The sequence below is a fragment of the Leguminivora glycinivorella genome, chromosome 11 (genome assembly GCF_023078275.1).
Source record: "Leguminivora glycinivorella isolate SPB_JAAS2020 chromosome 11, LegGlyc_1.1, whole genome shotgun sequence".
In the NCBI taxonomy this organism is placed as follows: domain Eukaryota; kingdom Metazoa; phylum Arthropoda; class Insecta; order Lepidoptera; family Tortricidae; genus Leguminivora; species Leguminivora glycinivorella.
In genome coordinates this window covers 16,396,871-16,407,702 of record NC_062981.1, presented here as the reverse complement: position 1 = coordinate 16,407,702, position 10,832 = coordinate 16,396,871, and the positions used below count along the sequence as shown (strand labels likewise).

General features: G+C 35.9%; 1 long non-coding RNA gene across 1 annotated transcript; it reads right to left on the bottom strand.

Annotated features, from left to right (window-relative positions):
* Positions 1–535: 535 nt before the first annotated feature.
* On the bottom strand, positions 536–4,024 carry LOC125231061. Its single transcript, XR_007177590.1, has 7 exons — positions 3,761–4,024; positions 3,244–3,358; positions 2,875–3,043; positions 2,223–2,366; positions 1,557–1,634; positions 1,297–1,423; positions 536–917 (listed from the first exon to the last, which is right to left on the bottom strand). It is a non-coding gene; the product is annotated as an uncharacterized LOC125231061 (long non-coding RNA).
* Positions 4,025–10,832: the final 6,808 nt, after the last annotated feature.

The window sequence follows — 10,832 nt, the reverse complement described above, 5'->3', positions numbered from 1 at the left end:
AGACGCTACAGGAGCGAAAATGCTAAAATGGAAAGGAGCCCCCTTTCAATTTGGGAATTCAAATTTAATATACAAGTGTTATTAACTAGATTTATCGAAAAAAAATGTCCATTAAGAACTCAGTTAAAAAATATTGCGAAAAAAATCTTTAAAATCGAGGTTCCGCTCTCGACTGTTTCCCCCTTCAAAATTAAGTCAATCGTAACTAAATTTGAGAATCTGAATAACAATGAAATAATCAGTGTCGGACCGTTCAGTTTTTGTGGCTAATTGTTACCAATTTTGAATACCACACCTTTTTTACGCCATAATCAATAACACCGTTTTTGAAAATTTTCGATGGGCTCTAGCGTCTTTAAAAATAAGAATCTCAAAAAATCAAAACGGTTCGACACAGATAAAAATTATTATAATCTGTCTTGAAAAAAATCATTGCTGTATCTTGAAAAACCAGGGAGGAAATAGTCGAGAGCGTTTGTATGGAGAATTGATCACTCCTGTATCGTCTTAATACCAGAGTTCACCAGTAAGTACAATGTATTATATTTTCATTGTATTATATATTTTGTAGCACGTATCTACTGCGTTCATAATGGACTGTCTTTCATAGATTATCGATCTGCTGACAACAACTAGAAATGATTCGATTTTTTCAAGAGACTCACCCACAACAATTATGTATGGCTGGCATGACAATCCTATTTTTTGAAGTGTGGCTATGCGAAGTTCGATGGTCTGGCTAATTTCTACACTAGAGCGGATATGCTTTATGAAACCTTCCCTTACTTCCATTTTACTGGGCTTCCAATTTTGACTTGCACCGGAACCTCGCTTCTTCTTTTGGCGGACTGCCGCAGTGTTCAGCAAAAATGGAATGGTGAGAAATCCGGCTATATTCGTTGTTTCCTCATAGGGCGCTATAAAAATGGGACTAGTTAGTAAAATATTATTACAAACGATATAATATAAGGAAAGATCAATGCGGGTAAGTGAACAGTGGGGCAACTGAAACGAGCCACGAAGGTTAAACAAACTTTGCCACCGAGTGAAATACAAAATTTTACACTACACCGACACAAACAAAATATTAACTGTAAAACATCTAACTAAATCAAATCTATCAAGCTTGAGACATCCAGTTAAAATTTGTATGAAATTTCTTTGCACTCTTGTGGACAAAATGCAGTTTTGCTATCTGTTTTTGAAGACTAAAGAGAGCCTTTGCCAGTCGGTGTGGTGAAACTAACTATTTTAACATAGACAACATCTGCTTTATCAATTTTATCATATACTTACAATTGGTAAGTGCAGTAAGTTCGACTTTTTGTATTTCAGCTGTTCCTGAAGATTTATTTTCATTGATGGAAAATTTATAAACAAATTGTCCTAGTAAATTTCATGTGCTTTTGAAGTCGTTAAGCCGCTGGAATGATAAAACAAACAATTAAAAACAAAAAGTAAAAAGAAACGAATGCAGTATTCAGTTATACATATAATAATTATTTTAAAGTTACATAGTAAAAAGTGACTTAGCTAGTTAATGTTATTATATTTACCAAAGAATATCCTTGTGGTTTTTTGAGAGCAGAATATTTTCAAAATAGTGATGCAGAGTCCAATGACTTTTCCACAATCTGAAAAATATTTAGAAACTTTACTTTTCATTTGCCTCTTTAATTAATATAATTATAATACAATTAATTACAGTCATAACCTATACACTCACAGTATAATGTATCATAATAATAAATTAATTAATTAATGTAATAGGACATTCTTACACAGATTGACTGGGTCCCACAGTAAGCTCAAGAAGGCTTGTGATGTGGGTACTCAGACAACGATATAATTAATAAACAAATAATTATATAAATAAAAAACATCCATGACTCAGGATTCTCAGGAACATACCTGTGCTCATCACACAAATAAATGTCCTTACCGGGATTCGAACCCAGAACTGCGGCTTAGTAGGGACGGTCACTTAGTCACTACTCGCTAGGCCAGCCCGGTATCTTGCCTAACAATGCAGTTATATTAAAAATATTATTGTGATAAGATGAGTATGTTACTTCAAAAATGGTTGGAATAAAATCTCTCTCTGGTATGTTGGTCTGCCTATGCAGTATTCATTTATTGAATTGTAATTCTTATAATGTTTTTTACAATAAAATACAGAACCTCCTCCTTCTAGGTAAAGAAGTCTGTTAGAAACTGCTTACCCTGGAATTATAACTGGGCTCTGCTTTCTTCTCAGCAATTGCAGATGGCACATTTTCCTTTTCCGAGGACAAGTTTTCCTTTTCTGAAGTTTCTATAACTATTAGGTCTGTGCTTATGTTAAACTCAGAAAAATCCATCAGGGTCTGGAAATGAATGATACAATTAATATCACATACCATACTACAAAATTATGAACAGCGTGGAAAAATATTTGGCCCTAGAGGAACCGTATTACATCTTTTTTTAACTCAAAGTTAATATTTTTCAATATTGCTACAATATCTATAATTGGGGGCCATTATGCTAGCAGACAAGATTTAAAATTGAAACAACTCTTAAGGGCAAAAGGTAATTATTTCTCTGTTAATTAATCTATTACAAAGGACTCCACTGAGCCTTGCCTTATATTATGAAATTACTCTCTAATTTACTAAGTTTACAGAGCCGAGGGCTAGCTACACTTGAACATGAGACTAAGGTTTTAAATTATTTAAGGGAACAAACGTGGATCAGCGAACTCTTGAGTTAAAACTACGGGTAGAAACGGTGTACGGCGGATATTAAAATAAAAGGTATAGTAACACGGAGGGTGCCAGAACCATAATTATGCCGGTTCGATGATGTAGATAAGAGTGATTGGAAAGGTCTAACCTCAAACGTGCTATGTCAGCCGCCTCAGACCACCACGACTGCCACGTCAGCCGCCTCAGAGATGGTGTCGTGTGGATGACGGCAGCGTCAGCTTGCCGCCTGTAGGTTACCGGAACACAGCGGGGAATGCTGGCGACCGGCGCGAGGATTAGGCGACGCGGCGTGAACCCTGAAATGTGTATACCAGTCTTTAAGTAAAATTCCAAAGACGGCGTCCGTGAGACTTGGATCGCCCGTAGGACAGGGGAATTGCCCCGGAATTCGAATTCCGAACGTCAACGCGTTCTGTGAAACGACCTACTGCTAATTTGGAATTACACATAACCTAAGTGACAATTTGACAAGGTTTTTAAAGAATGTACAATTTACCGTTGGTGGACAAAAGGCGAGCGGAGAGCAGTTTTGCACTTATTTCAACACCCGGGCACGCTGGGCGTCGCCTATTACCATCGGAACATGGTTTTATTAGCGTCCGATTCCGGGGCTGGAAAATATGCAACGCTTTGTTAGAAACTATCCAACTATAAGAAAATACACAACAGAATCACTATCAAAACTCACTCAAACGGGCGATTGCGCCCGATTTTGACTCGGGCTAAAGATCCCCTCGCAATTCTCTCCCTGGCAAAAATAATTCCGGTCTCTCTCATTTTGACGGAACTATAGTTACCATACCAAGTCTAAATAGGCTCGCGCCGCGAATAGCACATGCCGGACGTTCAACGAAAATTGAGCCAACTTAAATGTGTATTTTATAGACAAGAAATTTAAATGTGTATTATTACGAGATTGCATCCATTATCGGCCGGGGCCGCAGCCCAGCAAGCTATTGGCCTCGTGTCATTAGCAACTTGACTAAATAATGAAAAAAATACATTGTACTTACTGGTGAATTTTCGTATTAAGTTCTCCAACTCCCATGTTTTTAAAGATTCGATCACTTACTCCATTGAACTTGTAAGTTGTTAGATCTGTGATGTGATAGATAACCGCAAAAAAATTAACACAAGACGCGTTGACAAATCACTTCGGCGTCAGTGTTGCCAACTCCGATTTTGAAAAACGCTAGGCTAATGTATAGAAGATGTCTAAAATACGTTAACATTTTTTTTTAAATGAGTCTACCTCGAATTAAAGGCATAAAGGTACTTAAAATAAATGATTAAAAATAATTCATAAATGATTAAAAATAATTCAGTACCTATCTAAAATTGAAATGCCGTCAAATGATACCTAATGTGCAGTAAAATTCACCTTTGTTATTTGGTTACGAGTCTGTTGTTTTTTAGCAATATATTTGATGGAATTTTTATTTTAACTAATAGATAGTAATCAATAGTAAAGTAATCAATAGTAAATTACGATACAAGTGCGAAAAATGGGAAATTTGAAACGAGTTGTGATTAAAACACGAACGAAGAGAGTTTTTTAAATCGACAGGAGTAGTGAATTACCTATAATACTTATTCTATTCGTACATGTATCGTACAACGTTTTACAATACATACCATAATTATGTAATAGTACATTACGATACAAGTGCGAAAAGGTGGAAGTTCGAAACGAGTGGCAATAAATTAAAACACAACAGAAGGGAGTGTTCTAAATCAACACGAGTTACGAATTTCCTTTTCGCACGTGTATGGTACGACGTTTTTCAGTACAGATGGTCCTCCGAAGTTTCGACCTGACAAGAAATGAATCACTTTTCACACTAGTGCGTAAAAACGCAACATCTGTACTGAAAACTATATTATAAGTCAATAAAAATATATATTAGCCCCAGTGTCAATATATTGTAAGTAATATATTATATGTTGCCCGTGTGGTGACGGGTTAAGAATTTCACAACCCCTTTCTTCCCGTGGGTGTCGTAGAAGGCGACTGTGGGATACCTATGGGTTAAATTGTGGCGTAGGCGAGAGGCTGGCAACCTGTCACTGCAATGTCACAGTTTCGTTTTCTTTCAATCCCTTATTTGCCAAGAGTGGCACTGAAACGAGTAGATTCATGTGCTACCCCTTCATGGGATACAGGCGTGATTGTATGTATGTATGTATGTATATTATAAGTCATAATTTATTGATTATTTCTCCTCATTTCCTCGCAAATTAGGACAAATTAAATAAATATACTAAAGCAATCTAAGCCTTGGAATGCTTGAATTTTCTGCCTTAACATGTACCTATATAATTATATGCTTAAAATCCTTGCACTTTAAGATGAAGCCTCACGCGCCACGCCGAGTCACGTGATCACGCGTATATATAATAGCGTAACCGAAATTGCTCTAGTGTGGCTTCACCCTTTAGGGCTTCTAGATAGAACTTGCTACAGGTTCTGCGCTGCTTTATCCGGCACTGCGTCTGAGCTGAGCCAATTATAGCATTTTTTCTGGGGAGGGGTGGATACGTTCCTGACTTGGATACTCATGAAGAATACAAAACTGAACCCATATCGAGTCCGGCTATGCTAACGCTGCAGCGTTTTTGATAACAGTGTGCAAGCGTTATTGCGATTATTAAATAACTTTAACGATTCTGACAACACTTTCATAGTGGGCTATCAAATATGAAAAGCATGGTTAGCTTAATAGGATCAGCATGGCAATCCGTAAATAACTCACCCTTCCATTTATTTTGAAAATTGTTATATTACATCGACGTCCGCCACACACGAAAATTCATAATAAAATTGAATACCATATGGCGATGACAAATATGGTTGCTTTCAAGTTGATGCCTTAGACCAAATATGTAAAAATATGTGCCCAATGCTAAATAAAAATTTTCGATGAAAGAGCCGTGAAAATATCCCAGATCTGGTATATTTTATTCCGAGTTGGCAACACTCGCACGCGCTGCGGGAGGGGCGCGGGCGGAAGGCGGATGTACAAACGCTTACCCCTACTAATTCACTTGATTGATCAGATTACCAATTATTTAATTTGTTTATTATGATAATAGATTTAACAATTCATTCTTAGTAGAACTCAATTCATTTCGTAATTGATACAACAATTTGATCATAATGGGATTGAGAAATGTATCTTCGTTGTTTCAAAATTTTATATGTCTAGAACTATTGACATACTTATCTGTCTTAAAGAATTAGTTGAGGATTGAAGCAACCTAGATTTAGTTTATGTCAAATACCAAGTCTTATTTGAATCAACAAAGACAAAATAATCAAATTAAGCATGAAAATGCTTAAAACCATTAACATACTTATTTGTTTTAATGAATTAGTTCAGGATTGAATGTACCTACACGTTTAGTTGTTTCAAATACTTATCTTATTTGAACCAACAGACAAAATAATCAAATCAACTATGAAAATGTTTAAAACCATTAACATACTTATCTGTTTTAATGAATTCGATTAGGATTGAATCTACCTATGTTTAGTTGTTTCAAATACCTAATCTTATTTGAATCAACAAAGATAAAATAATCAAATTTACTATAAAAATGTTCAGAACTATTAACATACTTATCTGTTTTAATGAACTAGTTCAGGATTGAATCAACCTATGTTACATAGTTTTGCCTAACAAGTTAATAATTGATTCAAGGTGTTCATTGGTTAGGAATAACAAAACACCTAAGTTATTAGTTCAATCATACATTCCTTTATTGTTTTAGTAATCAGCTTTATTTGAATTGTATAAGATCGTAATTGTAATGATTAACTTAACGTCAACTAAGAGAAAACTGCTCTTAGTTGGCCTTCATTTTTTAGAGTGTAAGACGCTTGTTTCTTAGAGAAATTAATAGTATTTGCTCTGAAGAACCTTCCATTAAAGTTAACGGAATTCAATAAAAACAGGGTGTATAACTTAGATACACAACGATGCACCTGCCTATACTCTGCACTATTAGGTACTTAAAATAATGTAAACAAATAATTTGCGTATTTTTTTCTGTCACTGAGCGACCTATCCAAATCTTTAACTTGTAATTTGGTCGTGTGATGATTTTGTTAACCCTCAACTGCAGCTTTTTGAGGGTAGATTTTATTTATATTTATTTAGAATAGAATAGAATAGAATAAACGTTTATTCGTGAACACAGGTAAGACAAAATACACATAATAACAACAAGACAGAAAGGAATGAAGTGCCACGAAATGGCCTCATCTCAGCATGTTGCTGGTGACTTCCAGCGCTGATCTTCCGATGAGACCATCAAGTGAGAAAGATTCACGGAGGGTAACAGACAGAAGAAATACAAAACACATACAAGAACGATTTAAATGCCTAAAGATACAGACTATGCGTAATTCGATATTAATCATAACGGGCTCAGTATTTTTTTAATTTATCTATTAAAAGTATGAAATATTGCGAAAATATTTTTAACCTTTATTTGTCTTTGTTAGTCCAAACGGAAAACTCACATTATCCAATCCGATATCGGATGTCGGAAGGATTTCAATGGAAAAAATCCAAGATGGCGCCTGTAATGTATGGGATATCGGTACTACATCTGATATCGGATCGGATAATGTGAAAAGCGCTGAACAAATTTAAATAATTATAAGTAATTCAATGTCGACACAGTTTAAGTTTTTAGACTCGACGGATGGAACATGGAATTATTTCTTTTAAGTAAGTATTTTACATGATTCAAAATTTGCCACTTGTAGGTGTATCACCTAAAAATTATCATCAATTACCAATCAATCCTACATGCAAATAAACAACCACAAGTATGTATATGCATTCTCACGATTATTAGTCCCCGCTTATTTGCACATTATACGCATTTGCTCCACATTCCTGGGTTGCACTACGCATAACGCGATGTCTTACGAGTGCATCCTATGTAATATGAAATATCTATCGCGATTATGTGATTACTCACGTTGGGTACAACGTTTTATTGTACTGTTCTTCTATGTCATTAAGTAATACTAATTTGCCCGCTTTTAGATTTTAGATAAACTCTTTATGGAAACCACCGTAGTTTCAATCCTAAATCCTAGTTGTATTTCGGATCATTTCTGAAAGAATTTACCTTATGGAAATGATATTTGTATTCATCATCATAATAACTTACTATATGATCTTATAAGTATAAAAATAAGTAAATAAACAGACTGGTGACCAAGCTGTGAGTTTAACGTTTATAATTTACCTAAGGCAAAAGCATAATAGAGATATATATGGGTTAGATCGAGTTCATTCTCAAAAACCATTGAGACATAAAAGTGCCTATACTTGCAGCTCGCTTTTTATAAGTAACATGGATAAAGATGAAATCCGCTCTTACTTGTAATAAGATTACAGACATTACAGTTTAGTAAAATAAGCTAGTTTCAACTTAATAGTAATTCGTCATAATATTCCTCGTCCTCTCACTTATTTTTTAACCCCTGACGCAAAAACGACGGGGTGTTATAAGTTTGACGGGTCTGTTGTCTGTCTGTCTGTCTGTGTGTGTGGATCGTAGCTCCCGAACGGATGAACCGATTTGGATTTAGTTTTTTTTTTGTTTGAAAGCTGAGTTAGTCGGGAGTGTTCTTAGCCATGTTTCATGAAAATCGGTCCACTATGTCGGGTTTTTTTTTCAAAATTTTAATTTTGTGGTAAGGTTATTCTGTTAGACCATGCCCTCGGTCAAGAATCTTGACTAGTTGACTCAAAGCGTCAACAACTGGGCAAAACTTTGCCCATGCCATGCAATGATTTGGTGTTTTTATACAAAATCGTCAACAATCAGGTAGATGCCCCTGAAATTCTACATAATATAGGGTTTCGAGTGCCTCGTAGAACAGAACGTGGTTGTCGGAGCAAAATGCTGTTCAGTGTTGGAAGATGTCGTACCAAGTATGCACAGCAATCATATATCAAACGCGCATGCAGGTCGTACAATGAAAACTGTATGAACACTGATATTTTTGGCAGTTCGTTAGAAATATTTAAGAAAAGTGTTTCTTCTTTACTGAGTTAGATTTTAAAGTTTTTAAAGTTTATGGTCAGCTATTCTCGGTGTTATCTTATTTTTGTATTAGATTTTTTTGCAGTTGTCATGTAACTAATATTCATAGTATTCATAGTATTAAGTTTATAAAAAAGTATATTTACATATATGAAACTATAGGTCTATTCTATAAGAAATTCTAGCTTTTAGCATATTTACATACATGTTTTATAAGACTGTTTGTTTCTCAATAAATTAAAAAAAAAAAAAAAAACTTTGACTCATCTCCTGACAGAGCGATAACAGAACGAGTTCATGGGACGTGCGTCAAAATGATTCATAGATCAGGGATCTAAAGGACTTTCCAATACTTACATATTACCAGTAGTCACGTAGACCACAAGTTAACTAGGTGGTAATGTTAAGGTTTAGGTACAGCGAACTTTAAAATTGCATGGCGACATTATGAACTTGACGAACGGTCTGGCCAAAGTTGGTGTTGATATTGACCCTGCTCCTAAAAACCCCTGGCCCTGGCTTGGAATCCTAGTACATAAAGAGCATTAACTCAGACATTGATGTTTTCTATCCATACTAATATTATAAATGGGAAAGTGTGTGTGTCTGTTTGTTTGTCCGTCTTTCACTGCTAAACGGGGCGACGAATTAACGTGATATTTTAAGTGGAGATAGTTGAAGGGATGGAGAGTGACATAGGCTACTTTTTGTCTCTTTCTATCGCGAGCGAAGCCGCGGGCCAAAAACTAGTGTAGGTATTATATAAGATGCTGATAATGACGCAATAATGTGTCATTCCACATGCGTTTTGCAATAAGATGTCAACTCAAAAAATTGACGATTAAAGTTGAAATTTTATTGCAAAATCATGTGGGATAACGCATTATTGCGTATCAGCATCCTTATGTGAGTATTGTGAGTAGAATATCGCGTTGGTGCGTTCTTTGCGCACCTAGCACAGACCAACCCCTATAGACATCCATTACAAGACGACTCGCGGTCGCCAGCCTTCCTAGTATTTGCACTGATATAAGCGCGGGCGCTCGCCGTGCCCGATCAGTAGCGACCAAGTAACAGACCCGAAAGCAGCGCGTGTTTTTCGCAGTAAAAAAATTGAAAAAGGGTATTTTGATGTCTTAAAGATGTCCACCTGTAGTGTGAAATGGTGTGGAAAGGTAACAAGAAGCTCAAATTTAAAAACAGACGTCATTACATTCCACATAAAAGTCATATTTATAATTTATTCAGAGCCGGCATAGGTCAACTTACATTGGCCACTTACGCGTCAGTAGAGGGACAGTCCCTTTCATCTGGCGCGACTGCCCGCCGTCCTTGAAACGGCCAATCACAGCGCGCTTAACACATTCCCCGCCCGCTCCTCGCACCCCTGGCACTAGTGACTCGTATCGCGAACAAAATATACAAGAATGCTACTCTATAGGAGGTTCTCTGTGGCACCTAGATACAGAAAGTGCATAGGCCGTATAACGCGACCGTGCTTGCCCGCCAGGAGGAGAAATCCAATTTGTAATAGGTATTTAACTATAAACTACCTAACCTAAGGACCACTTGTAGAAATTAAGTGCCCATTTGATACTCGTTAATATATAGTAATTATACTCAATAAAGTGAGGTATATATTTACATGGGTACTTTCAGAAATAAAGTTTAGTCATAAAAAGGAAAGGTTGAGAAAGGCTAAAGAGAAACTTTGTTCCTATACATATATTATATGTGTCTGCTTCACTTTCATTCTTGTCGAAATTAAAAATGGTTTTTGTAAATTTTACGATTCCAACGAGTTTTCATCTTTCGCGGACCAAAAATCGCTCGTTAGTATCAATATGCGTACCTATACTAGGGTGGAGCGAAAAAATACTTTTCTGGAATTAGCAAACCTAATAGTTATCATCAACGACCGTTAGTCTACGAAACCTTTGTGCAAATTTTCAGCTTTTTAAATCAACAATTCAGCATCCGCATTAAGTTTGAAATTTTGAAAATCTCATTCAAACT